Source organism: Podarcis muralis, chromosome 5 (assembly GCF_964188315.1).
Source record: "Podarcis muralis chromosome 5, rPodMur119.hap1.1, whole genome shotgun sequence".
In the NCBI taxonomy this organism is placed as follows: domain Eukaryota; kingdom Metazoa; phylum Chordata; class Lepidosauria; order Squamata; family Lacertidae; genus Podarcis; species Podarcis muralis.
The window spans coordinates 101,688,999-101,716,348 of record NC_135659.1 but is presented as its reverse complement, the minus strand read 5'-3'; the positions used below and the strand labels follow the sequence as shown (position 1 = coordinate 101,716,348).

At 54.6% G+C, this 27,350-nt stretch overlaps 2 protein-coding genes across 4 annotated transcripts in view; one reads left to right on the top strand and one right to left on the bottom strand.

Moving 5' to 3' along the window:
- The window catches only part of SNRPB (small nuclear ribonucleoprotein polypeptides B and B1), a 393,907-nt gene that overhangs the window by 45,971 nt on the left and 320,586 nt on the right, over positions 1–27,350 (bottom strand). The gene's annotated exons all lie outside the window — the stretch shown is intronic.
- The window catches only part of CDH22 (cadherin 22), an 87,471-nt gene continuing 84,045 nt past the window's right edge, over positions 23,925–27,350 (top strand). The window contains exon 1 of one of the 3 annotated variants that reach the window (XM_028735722.2): positions 23,925–24,003. The gene's annotated coding sequence lies outside the window, so the exon portion shown is untranslated. Of the gene's footprint in view, positions 24,004–24,617; positions 24,926–26,442; positions 26,642–27,350 lie in introns of those variants that run through there. The other 2 variants (XM_028735720.2, XM_028735723.2) reach the window with 2 other exon arrangements.

Here is a 27,350-nt window from a genome sequence, read left to right as displayed (position 1 = left end):
TTGAATAAACTATTGGGGGGGGATGCAAGCCCCACCCCACACAATCAATTACATGACACAGTGCATGCACACTATTTGAATGGCAATGTCCATCACCTTTGGGGCCCCCCAGCCTCCTCAAATATTTTATTGGGGGATGATGCCCCCTCGGCCCCTAGGAGTTGGCTCCAGTGGCCATGGGGCCAAGCAGTAGCTGCCCAATCCTAACTTCTGGTGATGACCTTTGAGGAAGGAGTGGAACCGTTGTAGCCCAGCCTCCAGCTCCCATCCCCTGGAGTCTTTCCAGAAGGATGCCATGGTCAATGACAGCGGAAGCAACCTTGACAAGTGGATGACTTCATTGACCATGGCATCCTTCTGGAAAGACTAGATGACCCTGGGGGTCCCTTCCAACTGCAGTTCTATGATTCCCCTTACCCCTCTCCTGTTATAGGTCATCATTCAGAGGAACCAAGCTTATTTAGGTGCTAAAACTAGGCCTTGAATGGATCTAGACAATTTGCTTTCTCCGTGCAGGAGTTATCTGTCAGGGAACCAATGAGAAGGGGGCATTTGGGGGCTTTATCCTAAAAGGCACTTAGGATCTGGAGTGAGGCATTAAGTGCCGTTAAATCCAGCTGGGGAAAAAAGAACATGGTGCTATTGAGTTCAACACACACTGAACTGGACGCAGTTGCTGAGTAAGTCCGAAACAGTCAAATTTGACCTCAAAAGAGGAAACTTCTAGAAAACGAGAGGATTTGTATAAAGGAAGTAGAAAGGGAAAGTGGAGAGGATCAGGTATCTTGAGAGTGCTCCGGGGTCACTGAAAACAACAGCAGTAGAGGCTCATCTAGGCTGTTTTCTGCAGACCAGGAAAGGAGCCACTGCCAAGCGCAAGAGGATGCCAGCATGGTTAATGAGCAGAGTCAAGGAAACAGAAGACGGCAAAAAGGTTTCTGTCAAAAATAAAAGTCTTGTACAAATGAGAAGAACACAAAGGAAAGGCAAATGTTGGCAAAAAAGAAGAGCAAGCAGACAAAGGAGAAAAATGAGATCGCAGAGCAGCTGAATGAATTCTGTGTGTCTCTCTGCACTGCAAAGGATGGAGGGCAGATCCCTGACCATGAACTAACTTGCTTGGGAAAGGCTTCTGAAAGGCTTCTAATTCAGCGGTGAAAAGAAATTAAGTTCTAACCCTTAGTCACTAAATAAAAACACAAACAGAGTCCAGATGGCATTGACCCAAGAATTCTTAAAGAACTCAAATATGAAAATTCTGGTCTTCCAACCAAAATGTTGCTACAGAATAAGGGGGTGGGGATGATATCCTGGGGTCCCTTCCAGGCCTGGGATTCTGCATCTGGGATTTGCACTAGAGGAGAAGGAGCTGCAGCCAGTCCAAGCAATTTCTTTGTTAGGCTAATGGCCTTAGCCGCTCAGCTAAGCACCGCATTTTGCATGACTAAAAGAGTGGGCCACGTTGCCATAGCAACAGCCAAGTGATGGCATTTCTCACCCACCTCACCTGGCTGGATGCCAGGTATCCTGGCAGGGGAGCAACAGGCCTGGAGGGGGCGCTGTGTGTTTGGGATACTGCTGGGAGCTGGACAGACAGAGGCTGGTCTTGCTCTGTGCCAGACCCCAAAGCTGTGACTGATGGGGAGGCAACACCTGTTGGGGTGTTAGTTTTGTGAGTTCCTCCATCCTATGCTCAGGTTGTATCGTTGGCATCCGTCCATCTCAAGAGACAACAGAGTTCGCCTCCAGGAAGGAGGCCAAACCACTGGCAGCACTGAAGTGACCCCCCCCCCCCGGGTGCAAGCCTGGCCAGTGTGCCTGGAGATCCTGGGCTGCCCAGACAACAAGACCCCCCACCTCTGCCTCGCTGATGTGGAAAGCAGAGCAAGATGTTTGGCACCAGCTGGGAAGATGCAGGAGTTGCCAGAAGGGGTCTGGTTGTATATATGTGTAAATAAAAGCATATAGAGTGGTACCTCGGTTTAAGAACAGCCCTGTTTACGAACTATTCGGTTTACAAACTCCGCAAAACCAGAAGAAGTGTCCCAGTTTGCGAACTTTGCCTTGGTCTAAGAACAGAATCCGAATGGTGGAAGGGCACCAGAAGTGGGAGGCCTCATTAGGGAAAGCGTGCCTTGGTTTAAGAACAGTTTTGGTTTAAGAACGGACTTCCAGAATGGATTAATTTGTAAACCGAGGGACCACTGTATCCGAAAGGCACCACCGTCTCCGCTGGCCTGCCCTGAAAGGAAACCCAACTCTGGGAAAGCGCAGCCCCCCCAGCGTCTCTTGCCCCTCAGGGTCCCTCCCCACTCTCAGCTCAGTGACTCTGGGGGAACTGACAGGGGAGAGGAACCCAGAAAGGAGACTTTGAGAGCTCCTCTCTGCCCCTAGGAGCCTCTGCGCAGCAGTGGGGGTGGGGGAATGATCATTTGCCGCACCTCCCCCCCCCCCCAATTCTCACTGGGGCTCCTGGGGCTGCTTTGGGCTGTGCCTGAGCTGCTACTCCCTTCCTCCCCCCTCCCTTCCTTGGCCTCCCTCCACAAGGCTGGCTCTTGCACAATGCCAACAAGCATTAATACAAATGCTTTGAATGTGTTAACAATGCTAATAGTATTTCCGTACTAATTAGTAACGCTGTTCGAACGAACTCCTCTTTTAATGATATAAATTACCAGCCAGCCAGAGTGAGAGGCTGAAGCTAAGAGCCAGGCTGAGGGAGCATCAATTACCATGCGTGTGCGCTGGGGGTTTTCCTTCTCCTCTCCTGCCTTCCCATGGAACCAGCTCATCAGGGGGGTTTGGGGGTCTACTCTCTGTCCCACCCCCAAAGCTCACACCTCATAGAAGTATGTTGAGCACACCTATCCCCCCCAACCCCCACGATACAACTTGGTGAATTGTATGTGGGACTATCTCAGAGAAAGGAGGCGTTGGGAATGCCTTCCTGGGGCAACTCAGGGCAAGAACCCTGAAGATCTAAAGGTGGTTTCAACCTGGAAGGAAGTTGGAATGGGAGTCCTGCTCCTCCTGCGTGAAGAGCCTCCTGGATCAGGCCAACCTGTGGGAAACAAGCAAGGAGAATTCAAGCACAAGAGCCTCCACTCCAGAAGTTTCCAGCAACTGTGAAGGCAGAGCAGAGCCATCCTGGCTAGGAGCCATGGATCGCACTCTCCTCCCCCCTGACCCCCCTTTAAAACCACCCAAGTTGGCAGCCATCCCTGCTTCCCGCTGGAGGGAGTTCCATAGTTTAACTGTGGCGCCTCCATCTGTCCTGAATCTTTCAGCATTCACCTTCATGTCGGTGGGTTTTCTGGTGAGAGAAGGAAGAAAACTTTTCCCCATCCTCCCTCTCCATGCCATGCAAACTTTTATCAACTTCTATCTTGTTAAAACCAATTGCAAGGAATGCAAACCTAAACACCTCTGCAGATAGAAGATGGGTCTTAGAGATCCCACCCCACTAAGAGAGGGCTGCTCTTTAACCAGTTTCTGACCCCTCGGAGGACCCTCTCCTCTTATTCCACAACTACTTGAGACCACCAAGACTCTTTCCCCTCCATTCCTGTCGGGGGTGTGTGTTGCTGCTGCTGCTCTGCCCCCCCCCCCCAAGCTGCTGTCCCCTTGTATGCACCTTGGATCGCATAGTCTCTGTTCTCAAGAGGTTTAGCCATGCTGGCAGCACTTGCCCCTCATGCCAGGCGGTGAGATTGCAGGGGGTTGGACTAAATGACCCCTGGGATCCCTTCAAACTCTACAATTCTGTGATTCTGGGTCCTGAGATCAATGGTGCCAATTTTACAAATGCGCTAAGTAGCCCAAAGCCACTACCCAAGTCATGTCGAAGGAGAATTCAGTCCAGAGAGCAAGTTTTAAAAAGAGGTTTCAAGGCCCTTTCTCACCTCCTGCTTCACTCCGAGGCCCAACAGCTGGAACACTAATGTGGAAAGACCTTCTTTCTGAATGTGCTACCTTTATACCCCGACTTTCCTCAAAACAGAAGAGTTCCAGGCTTCGTGCGGGTGATGCTCACCCCCCCCCCCAGGTGGAGCCATTTGTGAACTCTGCCTGCCCTCTGAGCCACTGGTGACCCCCCTCCAGTCCACAGCGCCAACCTTGCACTGAGTGGCTTCCAAGCCCCCAGCCCCACAAGGAGCCCTCCCTTTTTAGCAGGCTGCTGTGCGCATGGGCTGGAGCTAAGGAACATTATGGATTTCCAGGGCGTTTGCTAAGCTGAAGTGACTATTCATGTGCGCCAGGCCCGCTTCCTCTGCCGAATCCGCAGCGCATCCCACCGGGAATTCCACACAGATGTGCTTCGCTCGGCTTAGCTGCTTTGACTCGGCTGCCACTTCTGTGCAATCAAAGGGGGGCAGAATCAGGGTCCCTGGAGGGAGCGCATGCATGCACGCTCTGCCAAGCACCGCTTGCACCCGTCACAGCCGGCGAAGGATGCGCAGGAGTCTCCTCCTGCCTGGCCTGACATCTCCCCTCGTGCAGACCGGGGGGCAGGAGGAGGAACCCCAAGTCCGCTCTGCTGCAGCTCTCTCTGTCCAGGTTGCAAGAAGGGCCCCTGGCTCCCTCTGGGGCACCCAAGACCCACAGGGCAGCTGGAAACAAACCCTCAGCTGCACAGCGCCGACAACAGTGGACCTAACTGAAGCCATAGAATCCAAAATTGTCGAGTTGGAAGGGACCCTGAGGGTCCTACAGGGCAGGCATGGCAGCCCAAGAATGCCTGACAGGAGGCCATCCAAGCTCTGCTTAAAAACCTCCCAGGAAGAAGAAGGTGCTCTGGCTGTGCAGTTGGAGTTGGAAATGGCAGGAGAGGAGAGCGTGGCTCTGGGGCACGGATCCTGCCTGCTGCTTCCCCATAATGGGCAGCTGTTCAGCCACTGTGAGAACAGGAGACTGGACTAGATGGGCCACTGCTCTCCTCCAGCAGAATTCTTCTTATGCTCTTATGTTCTTGAACCCTAAGCACCAGGCAGCGTGCTGAAGAGAAGGCAGAGAAGCCGTGGCAATTTGCTGCATTGCATGGGATTATACATTTTGGAGCGAACTTCTGTTTGTCCATTTAACGTTAATGGAAAGGCAGGGAGCTGTAATTTGCCCTCAGGACGGCGATATTGTATGACTCTCGGCCGGATGAAAAGCTTGCCTTGGCTGTGGCGAGTGCTGGATGCAAGGTCTGAAAGCAGCCAGGCCCTTTTTGAAGTTAATGCGTGTGCATCCATAAGGAAAATAGATAAAGGAAAACAGATCACAAAGAGGATTCCTCTTCAAGCAGAAGCCAGAGGCTTTGAGGTCTTGGGCAAGGTGGCCAGTAACAAAGAGCTGCTTCGGAGAGCCCTCTAAACCTCTTGCTGGTCAGCTGGATGCGCGGGTGTCTGTGTGCATTAAAAAAATAAGTACATTAGGGACCCAGCAGGTGCCCCCCAGTCCTAGCCCCATGGACACCCAATCCTCCGAAGGCCAGGCGCTGGGAATGACCTGCAAGGGGACGCAGAACCAGGTGGGCCTTTGGTCTGGCCTGGGAGCGGGATGGGGGGGGGGGAAAGCTCTTTGTAAACATGGTTGGCCAAGCTGGACTGCACTGGTGCCCACTTGGGCGGGCACTGTCTCTCCAGGGTCCTGCAGCCAGAAAAAGCCCTTTTTCGTATTCTGCTCCCGGAAATCCTCTGAGCTGGAGTGTGTATGTATGGCTGGGGGGGGGGGGGAACGGGATGAGAGATCTTCTGCATGCAAGGCGGGTCCTCCATCCCTGAGCTGCCCCCTCCCCCCGGGCGCTGGGGGGCGAGGGAGGGAGGGGGCGATGCGGAGCCAGAAGCTTCCGTGCTGACAGTCCCTTTTTGAAACAAGATGAATGAGCTGGAGTTGCTGAAAATGATTCTCATTTATAATCTGCCGCGTTCTGGAGCTCCCCAATTAATTCTCTATAGATACATAAATAGGCCTCGTGTTTATTTTGCTTCCAACGTAATCAACATTACACTTTGGTGCCCGTTCCTGTCAGAGCCTCTCTGCCGCGTCGGATGCCTCACGCACCTGCCTGGCAGGCCCTGGGGAGCCAAGCGCATGCTGCGCTGGCTGCAGAATGCCCCCTGGCACAGCCGCATGAGGGGCCTCCTGGGCCCCTGGCCCTGCCTGCTTCAGACCCCCAGGCCACACGCCATTCCCTGCCTATGGACTCCACAGCCCCACAGGGGCAGCTGGCAGGGCGTGCCATTCATGGCCTCCCTTTCCTGCTTTGGGCTGGCACAACATTCCCACCTCCCTGCCCTCCTTGGCTGGGATGCCCCCAGAGCAGGGGCACTGGTCTGTCGGTCAGAAGGCCAGTTGGAGGAGGGTCCCAGAGGCCCCTTCCTGCCAGATGTTTGCAGAGTCAGACCCTGGGGCAGCCAGGATTCAGAGCCTGCTGTGGGGCTTCTCCTTGTCACCCTCTCCACCCAGGGCAAGCACTGGCCTAGTTAGGGCCATAAAATTGTAGAGAGGGAAGGGACCCCTGAGGGCCATCTAGTCCAGCCCCCTCCTATGCAGGAATCACCGCTAAGGAATACCTGACAGATGGCCCCTGACCTCTGCTTAATGACCTCCAAGGAAGGGGAGTCCACCACCTTTGAGGAAGTCCGTTTCAACTCTACAATTCTCTGATTGTGCAATTAATTTCAATAGGTCTCCTCTGAGGCAAACTTAGTTGGATACAGCCTAGAGAACCTCTACCTGAACACTTGGCCACCAGGGGTGGAGTGGGACCCTGGACTGGCTGTTTTGCGCTGGCTGCAGAAGAAAGAGGGCAGGTGCCAGAGAGGCAGAAGACGCAGAGGCAGGAGAGTTTCAGGGTCTTTTCCAGGAAGTGACAAAGCATCTTCTGCCCCATGAGGAAGAAGGACAGTCTGGGAAGAGAGAAGAGGGCCTTGCAATACCTTCTGGGCTGTTTGAGTATGGAGGCTGGGACCTTACATATAATTTGTGGCCATGCCATCCCTGACATGGCCTGTTGTTTATGTGCTTTTTAAGCACATCTGCCTCATTTCACTCGTGCTTTTCCAGTTGTGTGATTTCCCCCCAACTGCACATTTTGTGTCCAACTGCTCACTTGAACAAAAATCAACCTGGGGAGGCAGTTGCCTCTGCCCGGCCATTGCCAGCCGCCCTGCCTTTTCCAAGGGTGGCTGAGAGGACTTGCGAGAGCGGAGGCCTCTTGCCAAAGAAGCTTCTAGGCAGGCAGGCTCAGTTCCTCTCTTGCCCACAGGAGCTTCCAGATGAGCCTGGAGGAATACAAAGAAGCAACCCTGCTTCTCCGAGTGAGCAGAGCAGGCTCTGAGCTGGTCCATGGAGGTCGCCCTTCCTAGAGTCCGGAGAGAGAGAGAAGCCCCTTTGCAGCCTCCGCCATTGGCCAGAGCAGCCCCAATGCAGCCCCCAGCACTTCAGCCTTGGCTTCACGTTTCCCCTCCTTGCAACATGGGATGTTTCTTGAGACAGGGAGGGAGGGAGGACTGCTGAGCAAAAGTGGTTGGGGCAACCCAGTCAGATGGGTGATGTATAAATAATAAAAATGACTATTAAATATTATTAAGCATTCCTGGAGGAGAGGCCAATGGGAGGCTCCGGGGCAGAATAGCTCCCCAGTCAGAGGCAGCGATGTTTCTGAAGGCCAGTGGCTGGAAACTGAAGGGGGGGGGGCGAGTGTGGCTCTCTTGCTCGCCTCCTGCCTGCTGGTTTCCCCCAGGCATCTGGCTGGCTGTGGTTGGAGCAGGGGCTGGACGAGATGGGCCTCTCTCTGGCCTCCTCCCGCAGCCCGGCTCTTCTGATGTTCCCATGTTCTTCGGCCAAAGTGAAATGCAGAGGTGTGTGCTGGGAGTCTGGCTCCAGGATTTGGCCTTCTGCGGCCAACAGCTCCTGCCTTGGCTTCCTCAGCCCTTTGCTCCACAAGCTCCTTCCACCCCAGGGCCTGGAGAGTCTTTTGGGGGCTGGGGGTCCACACAGCTGCTTTGCCCTGGCTAACCCCTTGCGCCTCCCCACCACAGCTCTCCCTCCTCCCCCTTCCGCCTCTTTTGCGTTTCTAAATCCGTGGTGGTTTTTACCATTTGATGTCCTCCCCCCCCCCCTTTCCTTCCGTCTCCTGCTTGCACCTGCTGGAGCCTCTCGGAGCTGCTGCCAACTCCAGGGATTACGAGTGAATAATTCAAACAGGACGGTGGGTTTGAAGTTTTGCAGAAGGAACTGGATGTACCGCCTGCCTCCCCCCCCCCCCGCCAGCCAGACAAGAGCCACCGCAGGACTGCAGAATGCAGCAGCAGCAGCAGCAAGGGGGCAGGTGGGGGGCTCTGGCATGGTGCTCCCACGGAAGAGGGGTCTGCAGCTTCCAGCTGGGATAGCAGCACCCTGGCAGAGGTCCCCAAAGCACCCACCAGCTTGGCTCTGCCAGCCCATTGGAGGCAGCGGTGCTTTTTGGTGGAAGCTGCAGGAGAGGAGAGTTGCTCCTGCGCTCAAATGCTGCTGGTGGGTTTATGCAACTGGTTGGCCACTGTGAAAGGAGGATGCTGGACTACATGGCTTGATCCCACAGGTAATTCTTCCGACCTCCAGCTCCAGGCCTCTGAGGATGTACGCCCAGTTGCTGAACGGATTCCCAGGAAGCCTAAAATATCCTCTTGCCTGAACCAAACATGGCATTCTGCAAGCGGGGGCCTCCGGAGACCCATTCCGTAGGAAGCGGGGTCATCAGTTGTGGCCCTTTTCAGCGGGGCTGTGGCTCAGTGGTTACAGCGTCTGCACTGCGTGCCAAAGGCCCCGGGGTTCAATCCCTGCTGGCAGCATCTCCAGGCAGTGCTGGGAAAGAGTCTCTGTCTGAATCCCTGCAGAGAAGCTGCCTGTCAGTGTAGACAGTATCAGGCTCCCTGGGCTTGATGGTCTGGCTCATAAGGCTGCCTCCCGCCAAACTGAGAGAGCGCACCAGACTGAGCAGCTGCATGCTGCGGGTGTGTCAGACCTGGCCCAGAAGGCTGGTCTGCGTGAGGATGCTCAGGCTGAGGTGGGGGCCAGAGGGGGAGGGGGGGCTGTGTAGTTGAAGAGCCCTTGAGCCGCCGGAGCATCACTAATTCCTTCCATGTAAGCAGAAGCCATAGATCAATATGTGACAGCGCGGAGGACGCAGGAGAAGGCGGCTGCCCAGGGAACCATCTGCGGGCACAGGATGGATCCTGAACAAGCCAGCCAGGAGGAGCATGGCAGGAAAGCCCCCCCCCCCCCGCAAGAGCCAGCATCACCCCAGGATCCTCCATGCCACCCACATGCGTGGATTGCACCTGAGAATCTCAGAGGGTGGGGGGCTTGTTTGGAGGAGCCCACCTGAGCAGACATCCCCACCTGCCCAGAAGAGTGGAGGCTGCCAGCAGCCCCAGGGAGGGAGGCAGGTGAGGCCAGGTCAGGTGCAGGGGGCAGAAGCCCCGGAGCCAGGAGTCAGGAAGAGGGCAGGAAATGGAAAAATCTGGACCAGGTAATGAGGCGCCTGAGTGTCACCTGGAGCTCTTTGAGGAAGGGGGGAGAAGAAGCTTGTGCTGCTTTGAGGACCCATCTCATAGAATCCTAGAGTTGGAAGAGACCACAAAGGCCATCGAGTCCAACCCCCTGCCAAGCAGGAAACACCATCAGAGCACTCCTGACATATGGTTGTCAAGCCTCTGCTTAAAGAGGCCTCTCCCTCCTCAGAGTGTTTTCAATTTCTGTACAGACATTTACGGCGCTGGCTCCACCCAGCCCCAAACTGATGTTAATTTTTCTAAAAAACAAAAACACATTTGCAACCAGTGCTGGATTTAGGTGTAAGCTAAACAAACTCTAGCTTAAGTCCCCACTCTCTTGGGGGCCCCAAAAAAATTTAAAGGGAAAAAAATGGATGTACATTTCCAAAATATAAGATAAAAAGCAAATAAAATAAAACCAACATACAGCAACCATGTTTTGTGTTGTGTAGGCTCCTATGGTGTAAGTCATGGGCCCCGCCTGCTAGCCAGCTCTCTAAAATATCACTGGTTTGCTCATTGCAGGGCAGCGGCTGAAGAAGGTGCAAAAAAGGGTTTTCTTGTGTGTTACTTGTGGCTGATTAGCTGCTCTCTCTGGGCAAAGGTCAGAGGGGGCAGGGTTTCTGTTGAGGTAGGTGATTAGCTGTGGGAGGAGCTTATCAGAGCTTGCAGGGCAGCGGCTGAAGAAGGTGCAAAAAAGGGTTTTCTTGTGTGTTACTTGTGGCTGATTAGCTGCTCTCCCTGTGCAAAGGTCAGAGGGGGCAGGGTTTCTGTTGAGGTAGGTGATTAGCTGTGGGAGGAGCTTATCAGAGCTTGCAGGGCAGCGGCTGAAGAAGGTGCAAAAAAGGGTTTTCTTGTGTGTTACTTGTGGCTGATTAGCTGCTCTCCCTGTGCAAAGGTCAGAGGGGGCAGGGTTTCTGTTGAGGTAGGTGATTAGCTGTGGGAGGAGCTTATCAGAGCTTGCAGGGCAGCGGCTGAAGAAGGTGCAAAAAAGGGTTTTCTTGTGTGTTACTTGTGGCTGATTAGCTGCTCTCCCTGTGCAAAGGTCAGAGGGGGCAGGGCTTCTGTTGAGGTAGGTGATTAGCTGTGGGAGGAGCTTATCAGAGCTTGCAGGGCAGCGGCGCGCGCCTAGCGGCGCGCGCAGTTTGATCCATCTTTTAGATTTAGGGGAGCTAGTCTCACACGTTTGTTGGCGGTGAACTAGGGGTTTTTTTGGGGGGGAGTTATTTGTCCTGTCTTCACGCTTTTTATGATGGAGGACCGCTGTAGTCACCCCCAACGACATGTTCTCAAGATGGAGGGTGAGGGAACAGCTGCAATCGCTTGCGCAATGTTTGCCATCTTGCCAAAGGTTGCAGGCAGCTTTACTTGCAGCAATTGCATGTTGATTGCACTCTTACAAGTCAAAGTCCAGCAACTGGAGGAACGTGTAGCTACGCTCCAAAGAATTAGAGAGCTAGAGCTCTTCTTGGAAGCAACAGAGCACACCGTCTCCACCAAGGAGGAGACAGGGGACTCCCCTGAGAACGAGGCTAGTTCACCAACACAGGAGCCAGATATATGGAGAAACGTGACTCAAAGAAGTAGGAGGCCCAGGGTTCGCTCTGATTGTTTAGAAATACACAATCGCTTTGAGGTCCTCTCCCCTAGCATGGAAGACGAAGAGCAGACTCCATTTGAGGATCTCTCCCTCATTACAGTCGATCAGGTATATGAAGACGAGCAGCAAAGTCAGTCCTCAGGGAATGTCCAGGCGACCTTGGAACCGACAGCTCACGGAAGAACCCTGACCAGACCTAAGAGGAGGCGTGTAGTGGTGATAGGGGATTCCCTACTGAGGGGAACAGAAGCAGTGATCTGTGGGCCTGACAAGATGTCTCGGGAAGTGTGCTGTCTCCCCGGGGCTAAGATCCAAGATGTAACTGAACGACTGCAAGGAATCATAAAACCCACTGACAAATACCCCTTCCTCTTGGTTCATGTGGGAACCAATGACACTGCAAGCAATAGCCTCCAGAAGATCAAAAGAGATTACGAGGCTCTGGGCAGGAAATTGAAGCAATTAAATGCACAAATTGTCATCTCATCTGTCCTCCCAGTTGAACGACGTGGCCCAGGGAGAGAGGCAAAAATAGTGGAAGTGAACAACTGGCTTCGCAAATGGTGTAAACAGGAACGGTTTGGATTCTTAGATCACGGGCTGCAGTTTCTTAAAGATGGACTTCTGGCAAGCGATGGGCTGCACCTCACAACGGTTGGGAGGAATGTTTTTTCCAAAAATCTCAGAAACCTCATCAGGAGGGCTTTAAACTGACTAATGTGGGGGAGGGAGACAGTGCTCCTGAAGGTAGGAGTCTATCAATTGATGAAGATGATCATCCAAATGTCATAGACCAAATGGAGCAAACAGCACACAGACCTAGTGGTGGGAGGAAAAAATCCTTAAATAAGAGACACGGGGGGATGATTAATGGACTTCAATGTCTGTACACTAATGCGCAAAGCATGGGAAATAAACAAGATGAGCTTGAGCTCTTGGTACAGCAAACTAAATATGACATAATAGGCATCACTGAAACCTGGTGGGATAAGTCCCACGATTGGAATGTAATAATGGAGGGATACAATCTATTTCAGAGAAACATACCAGACAAGAAAGGAGGAGGAGTGGTGTTATATGTCAGGGATGTGTATACCTGTGAAGAGATCCAAGATTTAGAACCTCAAAGCCAAAGTGAGAACATTTGGGTCAAAATTAAGGGAGAGAAGAATAACAGAGACCTCATTGTGGGAGTTTACTATAGATCCCCAAGCCAAACGGAGGACATAGATGATGCCTTCCTGGAACAGATGGCCAAGCATGCAAAAGGAACGGAGATAGTAGTAATGGGGGACTTCAATTACCCGGATATTTGTTGGATGTCAAACTCAGCCAAGAGCATAAGGTCAAACAGATTCCTCACTGGCCTTGCAGACAACTTCATTGTCCAGAAAGTGGGAGAAGCAACAAGAGGAACTGGTCCTAACCAATGTTGATGACCTGGTTAGTGGGGTAGAAGTGGAAGGATCATTAGGCGCGAGTGATCATGCTCTTCTGAAGTTTACTATACAGCGGAAAGGAGCAGCCAAGCATACTAGGACTCAATTTCTTGACTTTAAGAAAGCCGACTTCATAAAACTTAGGGAAGTGCTGGGTGAGATCCCATGGACAGTAATACTAAAAGGAAAGGGAGTTCATGATGGCTGGGAGTTTGTTAAGAGGGAGATAGTAAAAGCACAACTTCAGGCAATACCAATGAGACGGAAACATGGAAGGTGCCTAAAGAAGCCAGGGTGGCTATCTAAAGAACTTTTAACTGAGTTAAGATTAAAAAAGGATATGTACAAAAAATGGAAAAGGGGGGAAACCACCAAAGAGGAATTCAAACAAATAGCCAGCATGTGTAGACACAAAGTCAGAAAAGCTAAAGCACAGAATGAACTCAGGCTTGCTAGAGAGGTTAAAAGCAACAAAAAAGGCTTTTATGGGTATGTTCGTAGCAAAAGGAAGAACAAAGAAACAGTGGGGTCACTCAGAGGAGAAGATGGTGAAATGCAAACAGGGGACACAGAAAGGGCTGAACTCCTCAATGCCTTCTTTGCCTCAGTCTTCTCCGATAAAGAAAACAATGCCCGACCTGAAGAATTTGGAGCAAATGATTCAGCAGAGGAAACACAGCCCAGAATAACTAAGGAGATAGTACAAGAATACTTGGCTAGTTTAGATGTATTCAAGTCTCCAGGGCCAGATGAACTGCATCCAAGAGTATTAAAAGAATTGGCAGATGTGATCTCAGAACCACTGGCAGTCATCTTTGAGAATTCCTGGAGAACAGGCGAAGTCCCGGCAGACTGTACCTATTTTCAAAAAGGGGAAAAGAGAGGACCCAAATAATTACCGCCCAGTCAGTCTGACATCAATACCAGGGAAGATTCTGGAGCAGATCATTAAGCAAACAGTCTGTGAGCACCTAGAAAGGAATGCTGTGATCACCAATAGTCAGCATGGATTTCTGAAAAATAAGTCATGTCAGACTAACCTGATCTCGTTTTTTGACAGAATTACAACCCTGGTAGATGAAGGGAACGCAGTGGATGTAGCCTACCTTGATTTCAGCAAGGCATTTGACAAGGTGCCCCATGATATTCTTGTAAAGAAGCTGGTAAAATGCGGACTTGACTATGCTACCACTCAGTGGATTTGTAACTGGCTGACTGACCGAACCCAAAGGGTGCTCATCAATGGTTCCTCTTCATCCTGGAGAAGAGTGACTAGTGGGGTGCCACAGGGTTCTGTCTTGGGCCCGGTCTTATTCAACATCTTTATCAACGACTTGGATGATGGACTCAAGGGCATCCTGATCAAATTTGCAGATGACACCAAACTGGGAGGGGTGGCTAACACCCCAGAGGACAGGATCACACTTCAAAACGACCTTGACAGATTAGAGAACTGGGCCAAAACAAACAAGATGAATTTTAACAGGGAGAAATGTAAAGTATTGCACTTGGGCAAAAAAAATGAGAGGCACAAATACAAGATGGGTGACACCTGGCTTGAGAGCAGTACATGTGAAAAGGATCTAGGAGTCTTGGTTGACCACAAACTTGACATGAGCCAACAGTGTGACGCGGCAGCTAAAAAAGCCAATGCAATTCTGGGCTGCATCAATAGGAGTATAGCATCTAAATCAAGGGAAGTAATAGTGCCACTGTATTCTGCTCTGGTCAGACCTCACCTGGAGTACTGTGTCCAGTTCTGGGCACCACAGTTCAAGAAGGACACTGACAAACTGGAACGTGTCCAGAGGAGGGCAACCAAAATGGTCAAAGGCCTGGAAACGATGCCTTATGAGGAACGGCTAAGGGAGCTGGGCATGTTTAGCCTGGAGAAGAGGAGGTTACGGGGTGATATGATAGCCATGTTCAAATATATAAAAGGATGTCATATAGAGGAGGGAGAAAGGTTGTTTTCTGCTGCTCCAGAGAAGCGGACACGGAGCAATGGATCCAAACTACAAGAAAGAAGATTCCACCTAAACATTAGGAAGAACTTCCTGACAGTAAGAGCTGTTCGACAGTGGAATTTGCTGCCAAGGAGTGTGGTGGAGTCTCCTTCTTTGGAGGTCTTTAAGCAGAGGCTTGACAGCCATATGTCAGGAGTGCTCTGATGGTGTTTCCTGCTTGGCAGGGGGTTGGACTCGATGGCCCTTGTGGTCTCTTCCAACTCTATGATTCTATGATTTCTTTATATAGGGTGCAAATGGCTTTAGATACCTATTAGGACCATAAATTACCATCTAGCACATATTCAACACAAAAAACAGCGACAATTTGTTGTTTTGTTGACAAAGGATAGCTGGACATAGAAAGGGCCCCATTACCTTCAGGAGCTGAGGGCTGCATCCAACCTCAATCCAGCTCTCTGTGCAACTCTCTCCCTGTTGGCCAGAGGGGGCTCAGCTCTTCTCTCTTCAGAGCAGATCCATCCTGCTCTCCATCCATCTCCTCCTCTGACTTGTAAGGGGGGGGGGCGTTCCTGCTCTCTTGGCCCAGGATCTGATGTGGGAGGTGGCAAGTATGCCCCCCACCTTCTGCATGCGGAGGCCAACTTTGTGCTGAGTTGGCTGAGTGCGTGACCATGAGCAGAGAGCCCTGGGAGGGTGTCCTGTGCCCTCTTGATCCATGGAAATGGACCTCTGCTGCCACTAGCAGGGGACTCACTGGCTGTGGGGTCAGGGCAGGACAGCCAGCCCCTGTACCTTGTGCTGAAGACTTGCTTGCCCTATGATGGCACCATCCTGCACCCAACAGACCCAGGACTCTTGGCCCAGACTCTGCCACGGCAACCCTCACCAGCCAGGCATGGGATGGGCACCTTCAAAGGTGTCTACACCTCGTGTTCGAATTCTCTGAGAGGGACTATTTTTTTGGTCTGTGAAGCAGTGCATGGTTGGGGAAAGGGAAGACTGCTGGACTTTTAATAACTGGAAAGGGGCTCTCTGCCACGAAGGGCTTTGAATGGGGAGCCTGGTGGGCTCAGCCTGGGAGCACAGAGACCTTCAGAGGTGGAAAGGCAGGGCCTGCTCTGGGCTTGCCTAGGAGGCAGAAGAGAGACCCTGGGGTGCCCAGGGAGGGAGGGAGGGAGATGCCACCCCTCCCCTTTGCCAGCCAACAGAGCAGGCTAGGGCTGGGGGGCTGCCTGGGCGCATCCTTCCAGGCCCAGATGGGCAGCTCCCTGCACCTGGCTCAGCAGGACCATCCAGGCTCCCCGGAGCAAATGGGGGGGGGGGGAGGAAGGAAGGGAGGGAGGGAGGGAGGGAGGGGGCCTGCTGGTGATGCTTCACAGTGGATGCTGGCACCGGGCACATCCCCCACCCCAAAGCCACAGGAGATTCAGCAGCACATTTTACATAAAGTTCAATTAAATATTTGCTTTGTAATTGCACAACAAATTATTCATAAAGGCCTAGGAATCTAATCATACGACTGCTCCGCGGAGCCTGCAAACGCCTTGGCACTCGGGGAGAATGACGATTGGGGAAGTCCTCTCGGCTCCCCAGTGCCAAATGTGGAACAGGCATGGGGTGTGTGCTTGCCAGAGAGCCAGCTCCATCGGAAGGACAGCGCAGGGTGCGCTGGAGGGGGTGTCACTCTGCCCGTCCAAGAGGGGGTGGGGTCCTGCCAGACAGAAATCCCCAAAGGGGCAGACCCTCCCTGCAGAATCTTTCTTGGAGATGCCAAACCCCAAGAGACATTTAGGGCTGTGCTGTGCTATCATCCCCTAATGAAAATGCTCCTGGAGATCTGGAGGCGACTAATGGAAGCACCTGAAAGAAGAGACAAGGCAGTGAGGGGCGACTTCACCTACCCTCACATGGACTGGCTACAAGCATGTTCTAGGCAGGACACCCTGGACCTAAACCGGAGTGGCTCCAGGACCTGGTGCCAGGCGTAATTGTTGCTGAACCAGCTGGGAGCAGGGACCACAGAGCTATTAAACTGGATATACAAGTAAATGGCCAATTGCCAAGAAAATCCAACATGGTCGCCTGCGATTTCAAGAGAGGAAATGTCCCCCAAATGAGGAGATTGGTAAAAGGGAAAATTGGAAGGCAAAGTCAAGAGGGTCAAATCACTCCAAGGCTTGGGAGTTGTTTAAGAACTCAATCTGAGGAGGTCAAGTGGAGTGTAGACCGCAGAGCAGGTCAGGCACCGGGAGGCCAAGGGGGCAAGAGTGGTCAACAGGCAGAGGCAGAGAAGCTGCAGCAGGCAGGAAGGAAGGCGTCCTTAAAAATATGGAGGAGAACAAAAAGGAAGGGAAAGCTGAGTGTAGCCGGACACACACTCTGGGCTTTAAGAAGGCCAATTTCGAAAAGCTGAAGAAGCTACTGGGTGTGATCCCATGGTCAGAAATACTCAATGAGAAGGGAGTCCAAGAAGGATGGGAGTTTCTAAAAGGAGAAATATTGAAGGCCCAAACGCAGACAACACCAACAAGAAAGGAAAGTTGGAGGCATCTAAGGGAACCACTGTGGCTGCATAAGGAACTTAGAGATGTTAAGAAGGGCATGCATAAGAAATGGAAGAAAGGGAAAATCACAAAGGAGGAGTAGACACAAGTAGCCCACAGTTGCAGGGGGGAAGTCAGGCTGGCTAAAGCTCAAAATGAGCTCAGGCTTGCAGGAGAAATTAGAAATAATAATAAAAAAGGTTTCTTTGGCTATATCTGAAGTAAGAGGAAGAACAAGGAAGTGGAAGGTCCTCTGTGTGGGGAAGACGGAGAAATGCTCTTGGGGGACAGAGAAAAGGCGGAACTCCTCAACACCTACTTTACCTCTGTCTTCACCCAAAGGGAAAGTGATGCCCAACCTGGTGATAAGAGAATAAATGGTGTAAGGAGGGAGCTGCAGCCCAAGAAAAGAGGCAGTAAAGGAATACCTAGATACTTAAATGAATTCAAATCTCCAAGGGTACTAAAGGAGCTTGTGGATGTAATTTCAGAGCATTTGTCTATTATTTTTGAGAATTCTTGGGAGACCAGGGAAGGTCCCTACAGACTGGAGGCGGGCAAATGTTGTCCCCATCTTCAAAAAGGCAAAAAAAAAAAAAAAAAAACACCAAAAAAAAGAAGAAGAAGAAGAAGAAAAAAAGAAAGAAAAGAAAACCCAGGGAACTACCAAGTGGTGAGCTTGACACCTTGACATCAATACCAGGGAAGGTCCTAAAAACAGCAGTCGTTCTGTGAGCATTTAGAAAAGGATGCTGTGATTACTAAGACCCAGCAGGGGTTTCTCAAAAATAAGTCATGACAGACCAATCTGATTTCTTTTTTTAAATGGAATTACAAACTTGGTGGATCAGGGGAATGCTGTGGACATAGTGCATCTTGATTTCAGTAAGGCTTTTGACAAAGTCCCCCACGATATTCTTGCAGAGAAGCTGGTAAAATGTGGGCTGGGTGAGATTAACTGTTAGGTGGATTTGTAGCTGGTTGACTGACTGAACCCAAAGAGGACTCATTCATGGTTCCTTGTCGTCCTGGGAAAAAGTGACAAGTGGGGTGCCACAGGGTTCTGTTCTGGGCCCATTGTTGTTCAACGTCTTTATAAATGACTTAATGAAGGAATTGAGGGTGTGCTCATCCAATTTGCAGATGATACCAAACTGGGAGGGGTAGCTAATGCTGCAGAAGACATAATCCATATTCAAAATGACCGTAACAGATTGGAGAACTGTGTTCAAGCTAACAAAATTAATTTCAGTAGGGACAAATGCAAGGTTTTGCACTTAGGCAGCAAGAACCAGATGCACAAATATAGGATGGGGGACACCTGGCTTACTAGCAGTGCACATGAAAAGGATCTAGGTGTCTTGGTGGAACACAAGCTGAACATGAGTCAACAGTGTGATGCAGCAGTAAAGAAAGCTAATGTTACTCTGGGCTGCATCAACAGAAGTCTAGTGTCCAGATCAAGGGGAGTCATAGTCCTGCTCTATTCTGGCTTGGTCAGACAAACATCTGGAATACCATGTCCAATTCTGGGCACCACAATTTAAGAAGGATGTTGAAAAGCTGGAAGGTGTGCAGAGGAGGCCAACCAAGACGATCACTGGTCTGGAAACCAAGCCTGATGAGGAATGGTTGAAGGAGCTGGGTATGTTTAACCTGGAAAAGAGGAGACTGTGAAGAGATATGATAGCCACCTTCAAATATCTCAAGGGCTGTCGCATGGAAGATGGAGGAAGCTTCTTTTCTCCTGCTGTGGAGGGTAAGACTCAAACCAGTGGCTTCAAGTTGCAAGAAAGGAGATTCCGACTAAACAGTTGGAAACTTTTTGACAGTGAGAGCTGTTTGACAGTGGAAAAGGCTCCCACGAGAGCTGGTGGACTCACCTTCCTTGGAGGTTTTTAAGCAAGAGCTTGGAGGGCCACCTGTCCTGGATGCTTGAGCTGAGATTCCTGCATTGCAGGGGGCTGGACTAGATGACCCGTGGGTCCTTTCTAACTCTATATGAATAAAAACTTTGGCAAAATAATAATAATAATAATAATAATATTAATAATAATATTAATAATGATGTGCAAGCAGACAATAAGGGCTGCCAGAATAAGGGATGCCTTTTTTATCATTTTAAGTTGCTTTAAACAGTTTTTAATATTGTGCAATATTGTGTTTGAATATGAATGTTGTGTTTTAATTGTTGTTACCTGCCCTGGGACCTTAGGGTGAAGGGCAAGTAATCAATTGTAAGAATAATGATGAATTTGAGGAGTGCATCGCTAGAAACATAAGGACCAAGAACAAGGAGTTATTTCGGTACATTAGTAGCAGGACGTGGTTGGACTCTTCGATGACCAGGGAGTCCAAGGAGGACCAAAGGAGGATAAGGAGATGGCAGAGAAGCTGACTTTCTTTGCACCTGTCCTGGAAATGGAAGATGCAGGGCCGATCCCAGTGCCTGAATTAATTTTTGCAGGAGAGGAGTCTGCAGAACTGAGGCAGATAGCGGTGACGAGAGATTAAATTCTAGGTCTAATAGGCAAAATAAATACTGACGAATCGCCAGGTCCAGATGGCATCCACCTGAGAGCTCTCAAAGAACTCAGATGTGAAATTGCTGATCTTCTAACTAGGGAACTTGTCCCTCAAATCAGCCTCCATACCTGAGCCAGCTGTGAAAACGGCATTAGGCCTCTGAAAGGCAGTTGCTGGGAATCCCAGGTGGGCGGGGGCTGTTGTTGCAGGCTCCCCCCTGAACCTTGTGGCCAGACCCTGTGGGGACTAGCTGGGCCATTGGTCTGATCCAGCAGACTCGCCTGATATTCTTATGTGCTGAGCACAGCAGCACTTTCCCCGCTTGTGATTCTGGAGGGAGAACACAGCCGCCATGACCAGTAGCCATCACCAGCCTTCAGCTGATCTAAATTCCTTTGCCTGCCACTGGAGTCAGTGGCCAGAAGCAGCCAGGCAACCACAAATGCCACAGGTGTCTCCAGAGAGGCGGGTTTCACTTGTGTGGGAAGATCAAAGAGGTAATGGAATGTCTTCCAGGAAAAGGAGGAGAGCAGAGTGGCAACAGGGGCTTGATGTTCTGGAAGCAAATTCTTGGTGTGAGGCATTGCAAAGTGCGATGGGCAGAGCCAGTCGAGAGCAGTGGATGCACAACAGCAGTCAAGGCCAGGCAGGTAGCAGGTCAGCTCAATTCCTGTTCCAGAGAATGTCCACCGGAGGTGTGCAGGCACTGTCTCTTCCCTTGGTTTTGATTCCCTTGGGAGTTTGTGGCCTCGCCTTCCTTGGAGGTTGGGAAGCAGAGGTTGGATGGCCATCTGTCCGGGATGCTTGAGCTGAGATCCCTGCATTGCAGGGGGCTGGACTGGATGACCCTCAGGGTCCCTTCCAAATTTACAATTGTATGACCACCACAAGGGCCAGTCCACAGGAGAGAGGCTTGCTTTTGTGGATAGCAGGGCTTGCTTGGCGAGGAATGGAGGTGGGAGGGCAGGGGAATCTCCCCAGAGAACGCCACTCACTGCAAAGTTCTTTCACACACTGGTGGGCAATCTGAAGGCTTAAAGGACATATACTGGGGACTGACAGACCTCCTGCAGAGGCATGGAGGCCACAGTGAGGGATGCAGGCCAGAGAGGAATGCTGGCGAGGCAGATTTGCCTTGGGTGCCAAGCAGGAAGCTGGGGGAGGCAGAACCCCAAAGGGAGCCCCCACGGGTGCCCCTGAGCAGCAGCAGAGAGCAGGACAGGCCCTGCAGAAACCTTTTCCCAGGCGGACGCCACGGCTGGCGCAGCTGCCTCCCTGCTCATCAATCACGCAGACAAGGTGGGCGGGGAGGCGGGCACAGAGGCTGCGGATCCCCTGGCAACAAGGCCAGCTCCCCATCCCCAGCAGGCAGCTTCCAAGCACGTCAGAAGAGCCTGCAGGATCAGGTCACCCAGCCCAGCACCCTGTTCTCACCTGAATGTTGGCCCAGTGACTGTCTATGAGAAACCAGTGAGCAAATCCTGGGCAGAAGAGCCCTCTCTCCTCCTGCAGTTTCCGGCAGCTGGGATACAGAAGGACTGCTGGTGTGATGTAGGTGGAGGCTGAAAGCAGGGGGTCTCCATTGCAGCCCCCCCCCCCGTTTCTGCAAGGCAAACCAGGGAAGGGCTGCAGTGCCCCAGACTGCTCTGGTGTGGCACCGGAGGCTTCCCCAGGCCACACTGGCATCTCCCTTCTGCCAAGGAACAGGGTCACTGCTGGACTGAATGGAAGAGGGCCCTTGAGAGCCCTGGCAAGGTGCCCTGGGTGAGGAGCAGCCTCTCCGGGCTCTGGCTGGGCCAGGAAAGCCAGCCCAGCTGCCTCCTGGCACCAATGCTGGCTGGGTGGAAGGAGAGCATGGCTGCAGCCGAGTCAGGCCAACGGGGACCCAGCTAGCCATAGAATCATAGCATTGTCAAGATGGAAGGGATCCCAAAGGTCATCAAGCCCAACCCCCTGCAGCGCAGGAATCTCCGCTAGATCATACATTACAGATGATCACCTACCTCTGCTAAAAACACCCAGCATCCAGTTCTCTCAGTGGCCAACCAGACACCTCTGGAAAACCAGGGAGCAGAATGCGAGCCCTCACTTGCTTTTCAAGGAATGGCATTCAGAAGCCCTGGGGTCTCCAGCTGTGGAGGCAGAGCCCAGCCCTCCTGGCTTGCTCCAGTCCTCTTCCAAAGCCATCTCTGCCTTCTGGGGGAGCAAGTGCCCTGGTCTGGTCTGCCTCTGCGCTGCATGAAAAAGGGCTTCCTTTTAGCTGCCCTGAATCTTCCAACGTTATTATTATTAAATGTGTATGATGTCCATTATGGGAAGAAGCCCTCCAGAACACAGCAGCCCCCACCCCACTGCCTCCCTGGCAGGCACCCATCCCCCACTCCCGCAGGGGTGGGTCAGGGGATGGGAGACCCCCCTTTCCTGGTGCCTTGTGGGGGCAAGCCATCACTCCAGCAAGAGCTCCTCGCTTCTGGCTGAACTCTTCCTCTTCCTCTGCGGGATAAGAAATATTTAAAACAAAACACAACACAACCCCCCCCCCCGCCTGCCCTGCGTTCAGCATTGGGACTCCTCTCCATGCCTGGGGCCAGGAAGCGCCTCTTCTGGGGTGTCTGCAGCCTCTTCAAACAGGCCTTGAGGAGTTCGTGCCACGGTCCTTCAGTCAGAGCAGCTTTCCCAATGAGCAGGAGAGATGAAAGCAGCCTCTGCAAGTTGAAGGAAGCCTTTGACTTTCAATTCCGGCAGACAAAGGAGCAGAAAAAGAAAAGAGAGGTTGGGTGGGGGGGGGGAGGAGAAGGCCAGGAGCAGCCACCGCCCAGCAAGAGGACTCCTGGGGGTGGGGTCCTGCCTTGGGTCCTGCCCACACAAAGTGGGGAGCCATCTGTGGAGACAGAGTCGGGGGGGGGGCAGGGTGAGCTGCTTCCATTTGACAAGGAAGAGAGATGCATTTGGGGTCCTCAGGAATTCATGGCAGCAGCGCCTGGAAGAGGAGTGGGTAGGTGGGGCTGTTTGCCAAGGCTGCCTCCTCCTGCCCCACAGAGCTCCCCTGGGGAATGGGGAGGAGGAGGAGGGCCTCTTCCTCTCCTCAGCCCCTCCCAGAAGGCCCTGGCCAGGATGGCTCTGCTCTGCCTCCCCACCAGTGATGCTTCCGGGTACCATTTCCTGGAATCCTTGTCCTCAAGTCCTGCTTGCAGGCTTCTCGCCTCTGGGGCACCTGCTGGGCTGCTGTGAGGAGAAGGTGCTGGATCTGCACCAGCCCCAGGGCTCTTCTGATGAGGTGGGGAGAGGGGTAGCAAGGGGACCACCAGAGCCCTTTCCAATGCCAGATGGCTCCCCCTGGACAAAGCTGCTCCCGTCTCCTCTGACTGCCAAGGATATTAATTTGAGGAGGGGGTGCCTCTCATGCCCAGGAAAGAGGGCAGTCCTGGCTTGGGCCTCTTGGGCAGGATTTGAGTCTTAGGGGCAGCCCAGGAAGCATGGGCATAGCCAAGGGGGAGATCAAGTAAAACAATGGAAATACTTAACTGACCAATCACGTCGGTTCTGCCCCCCCAACAAAAGTCCTGCCTCCCAACCAAGCCCTGCCCCCCCCAACATAAATCCTGGCTACACCCATGCTAGGAAGGAGTTCTATAAATTGTATGGCTCCCCCTTTCTCCTTCTGCCCTCCCTGGGACATCAAAGCTGCTCCTCCTCTTTCCTGAAAATTGGCTGGGGGGGGGACTCTCCCACCTCCTTGCTTCTCCAGAATCACAGAACTATGGAGCTGGAAGGGATCCTGAGGATCATCTAGCCCCCCCCCCCCCCCCTGCAACGCAGGAACCGCGACTAGAGCATCCCTGAGAGGTGGCCATGATCCGACCTCTGAAGAAAACCTCCAAGGTCGCCCAGTGGGAAAATAGTCAGCAGCAGAGCAGGAGGCTTTCCGGCATTAAGCCTTTTTTGGGGAGGGGGCTGAAACATGGGCTTAGCAGTGGGGGGGGGGCAGGGAGGAGCAGCTGCTCCCTCAAATCAGTAAAATGCAATAAAAATGTATATAGCAAATTGAGGTTCAGACCCCCCTAACAAAGGGTTTGATCCCCCCCCCCCAATTCCTGGCTACCCTCATGGACAGAAGCGCTGCGTTCCCCGTCGGAGGGCGAGTGGTTCCCGCCTGACCACGAAGGAGACGCAGGCCAAGAGCGCGGAAAGGAGGCTGGGCAGGCTCGTTCTCCTTGTGCCCGCAGGGGGCGCTGCGACACCGGCAGTGAGCGGCCTCTCGCCTGGCCCGACCCGCTCCTGGCCCACGGCGCGGCAAGCACCGTTCACACGTGACGCAGAATCAACACTGGGCAGCCAAGCCGCGCTCCACTGCCGCCGTTCCCGCGTGACACGCGTTTACTTGCTTCGTCCTTAAAGGTACCTAACCCCGGAGAAACAGGCAGAGGTCTTGCTACTGGGCAGCTGCTCCTGCCGTTGGGGGGTCCGGAGGAGAGAGATTGGGGACGGGGTGGGGGGCGCCAGAGGCGGCTCTCTCGGCTACGGCGCCCATGAAAGACTCGGTTTCCGTCCCGCCCAACACCCTCGGACGCTTAGCCCTCGAGGAAGCGCGGGCCGGGACCCCTAAGAAGAATGGCGGGCGTGCTCTTGAGCGCGTGCAGAGCGCTCAGCCTTCCGCGCGGAAAGAGCGGAGCAGGAGGAGGAGCTTGTCCGCCCGGGCAGCCTCTTTCTGCGCAGAGAGCGCGGGGTGTTTGGCGACGGGGAGGGCGCCCGCCGCGCGGGCTCGACGGGGCACAGCGGGCAGAGCACGAAGGCGAGCAGCGCGGCGCCCCGTCGCCGCTGGAGGGAGCCAAAGAGCCGCCGTGGAAGAGCCGCCGTCGGCGCCAGAGGGCGCCAGGGAGCGGGCGCAGCCCCTCCGGTTGCCGGTGGGGGGCGGGCGGAGAAGGGCCCCGGGCGGCGGAGAAGCCGGGCCGGAGCGGGGCGCACGAGGCTCTCTCCTCCGCCTCCTGCTCGTCCTGCGGCGGCGCCAGTCCCGGCCGCCCGTCCCCGTGGCTCCGTGCCGGGTGCCGCCCCCGCCGCCCGCCGAGCTCCCTTCTCTCCGCGCGCCGCCGCCGCCTTCGTCCCCGGCGGCGGGCGAAGCTGAGCTCGCGGATCCCCGGGCCGTGCGCTCTGCGCGCTCCAGCGGCGCCGGGGCTGGGCGAGGCGAACGGAGGGCTGGCCTCGCGTCGTGCCGGCTGCAGCTCGCCTCGCGCTCCGCCCGCCGCCGCCACCGCGGCGCTGAGCCGGTGCCGATGCCGCCGCCACGAGAGGAGCTGTCGCCGGAGCATCGCCCGCCGCCCAGGTAAGAGCAGCCGCCGCCGCCGCGCCGGGAGGTGGGCGCCCGCCCCGTCGGGCAGCAGCGGAGGGCGTCGCCGCCGCCGCCGAGGAGCGCAACTTTCCGCCGCCGCCCGGCAAACTTTGGCACCGCCTCCGCCGCTCTCGTCGACAGCGCTGCTCCCGGAGGGGACGGCCCCAGGCCCCTTGGTGGGCTGGGGGCGTCGCTGGGCCCCTGTCCCTCGGGGCGGCGCCCCCTTTCGGGAGGGCGAGGCCCCTGTGGGGGCAACCCTTCGCCTTGCTCGCGCGCCCCTAGCCGGGCCTGCCGCCGCCAGGTAACCTCGGGAGAAGAACCGGGCGCTCCGGTGCCAGGCCTTCGGGTGGGGCCCCGTTAGTCTGCGGGGAGGGTCCCCCCCGAAGCCTGGATTAAAATCCCCTCTCCTTCCATTGCTGCTTCTCAGCCGGACCTACCTCGCAGGGGTGTCGCGGGGCTGGAAAGGCTGCCTTGGCTCGCTCGGGAGCCGCGGCTTTCGAAAGCTCGCTTCTTGTTCCGACGGCAGCCGCGGTTCGCTTCACGTGCCTCCCCGTCCCGCCTCCGGTCGCCCAGCAGAGGCCCTGGCCGGAGCCCGGCTGGTTGGCTGGGGACCCTCGGCCAGACTGGGGGGACATGGGCGGAACAGGGGGGGCCGCAAGCGGGGAGGGTCCTGGCCGGCTTGCCCCTGCGCGAGAGACGGGGTCTGCCCGGGAGCGGAAAGAAGGGGGCTCGTGCCGGGAGGGGTCCCTTTGGAATTCTTGCTTGCCCCTCCCCCCTCCCATGGGGTGGTTTTGGGCCTTGGAGAGAGGAGCCTTGCCAGCCCTCCCCCGCATAACCAAGAGCCCCCACCCCAAGCATCCTGCCCTTGCCTAGACTCTGGGGCGCCCCTTCACAATTCTTTGGGGAATGACAGGTTGGGGGGCCGTCTGCTTGGGACATTTGGTTCTCTGGACGCTGTGGGGCATCTTTGGGATTCCCCCTGCTCTCCGGGGGGGGGGCGCACCCCGCAGTTAGGAGAAAGTCATTTTGGGGAGGAGTCCTTAGCGAGGGTGGGGCATCTAAAGTGTGCCCAGCCAAAGGTGTGTGTGGGGGGGCTGACTGTGGCAGGGCCCACTCTCCCTCGACGCACCACTTTGGGGGGCGCTGGGCTGGACTGGTCAGCAGATGCTCCCCCCAGGAAGGGGGCCACTGAGCCATTCTGTCTGCGTGTGCTGTCTCTGGGGGGCCCTTCTTCTGGCGAAGAGGAGCAAGTCCTGGTCGGGGGGGGGGTCCTGCGGGCAGGAGGGCCAGGCAGTTCTTCACCTGAGCAAGCGTGGCCAGAGAGGGACCCCCCCCCCGCCCCCGCTGGAGACTTCCAAGTCTTCTGCAGTGCCGCCCAGGTAGCACCAGGACCCCTCACCTGGATTGCAGGGGATGCTTCTTGCGGTGGTCTAGGGGGGATTTACGCCCCCCCCGCACGCACGATCCCCGTCCAGGTCTGCCCTCCTCTCCCCGCTCCGTCCCCGCCTGTGGATGTTCCCAGTCCCCGCACGTGCGGATGAGAGGCAGAGACCGAGCCGTTCCATGTTTATTTTTAATCGGTTTCTGGTAAATTTGACTTTGATCTCCTGGCAAGGAGCTGCCGGGCTCTGCGGGGCTTCGGAGTCCGCTCGCTTCCCTCCATCTGCTGGACCCTCGCGAGGAGACCCTTCGGAGCGCTCCCCGGTCTCGGTAGGGACAAAATAGCACATTTTTGGAGGGGGGGGGGAGGTGGGCTGCTGCTTTGGCTGACCTGCCGCTGCTCCTTCCAGAGACACCCGCCTGGCATTGAGGGGGAAGAGCGGCTTTCCTTGGCTGTGGGGGCCCCCGCCCCGCCCCGCCTGGAGCAGCCCGTTGCCCCACAGCTTGTGGGGCGCTGGTGTCTGTGGAGCTGGGAGTTGGTGCTGCCGGGGGCACGCCTGCTCGTGCACTGGCAGGCGCGGAAGCGGCGAGGCTGGCGCTGCTTGGGCGTGCGAGCGCGGCAGCGGGCGGCCAAGTTGGGTGCGGATCAACTCTGCGCGGCCGCGGGAACTCCGCGCTCAGCCGGGCCGCTCTCCGGCGGCTGCCCCTGGATTGGGGCTGCCCGCCCGCCCGCCCCCCGGCCGGGCCTTGCTGGGGGCAGCAGGGCGGCGGCTCTCTCTCTGGGCGCGGGGTTTGCCTTTGTGAGCGTGCCTTCTCCAGGTGTTTCCTGGAATGGCAGAAGCGGGAAGGGGAGGCTGCAGCGCCCCTCCTGTGGCTCCCGTGCCCTGGGGCTGCTGGCTTTGCCCCCTTCGGCTTCCGAGGGGCGGGCAGGAGGAAGTCCTTGACTGGACCACTTCGGGCTCCCAGAGTCGGGCTCCTAATTTGAGGCAGCTGGGAAGAAAGCGCAGATATAAATTTAATAAATAAGAAAGCCTCTTTT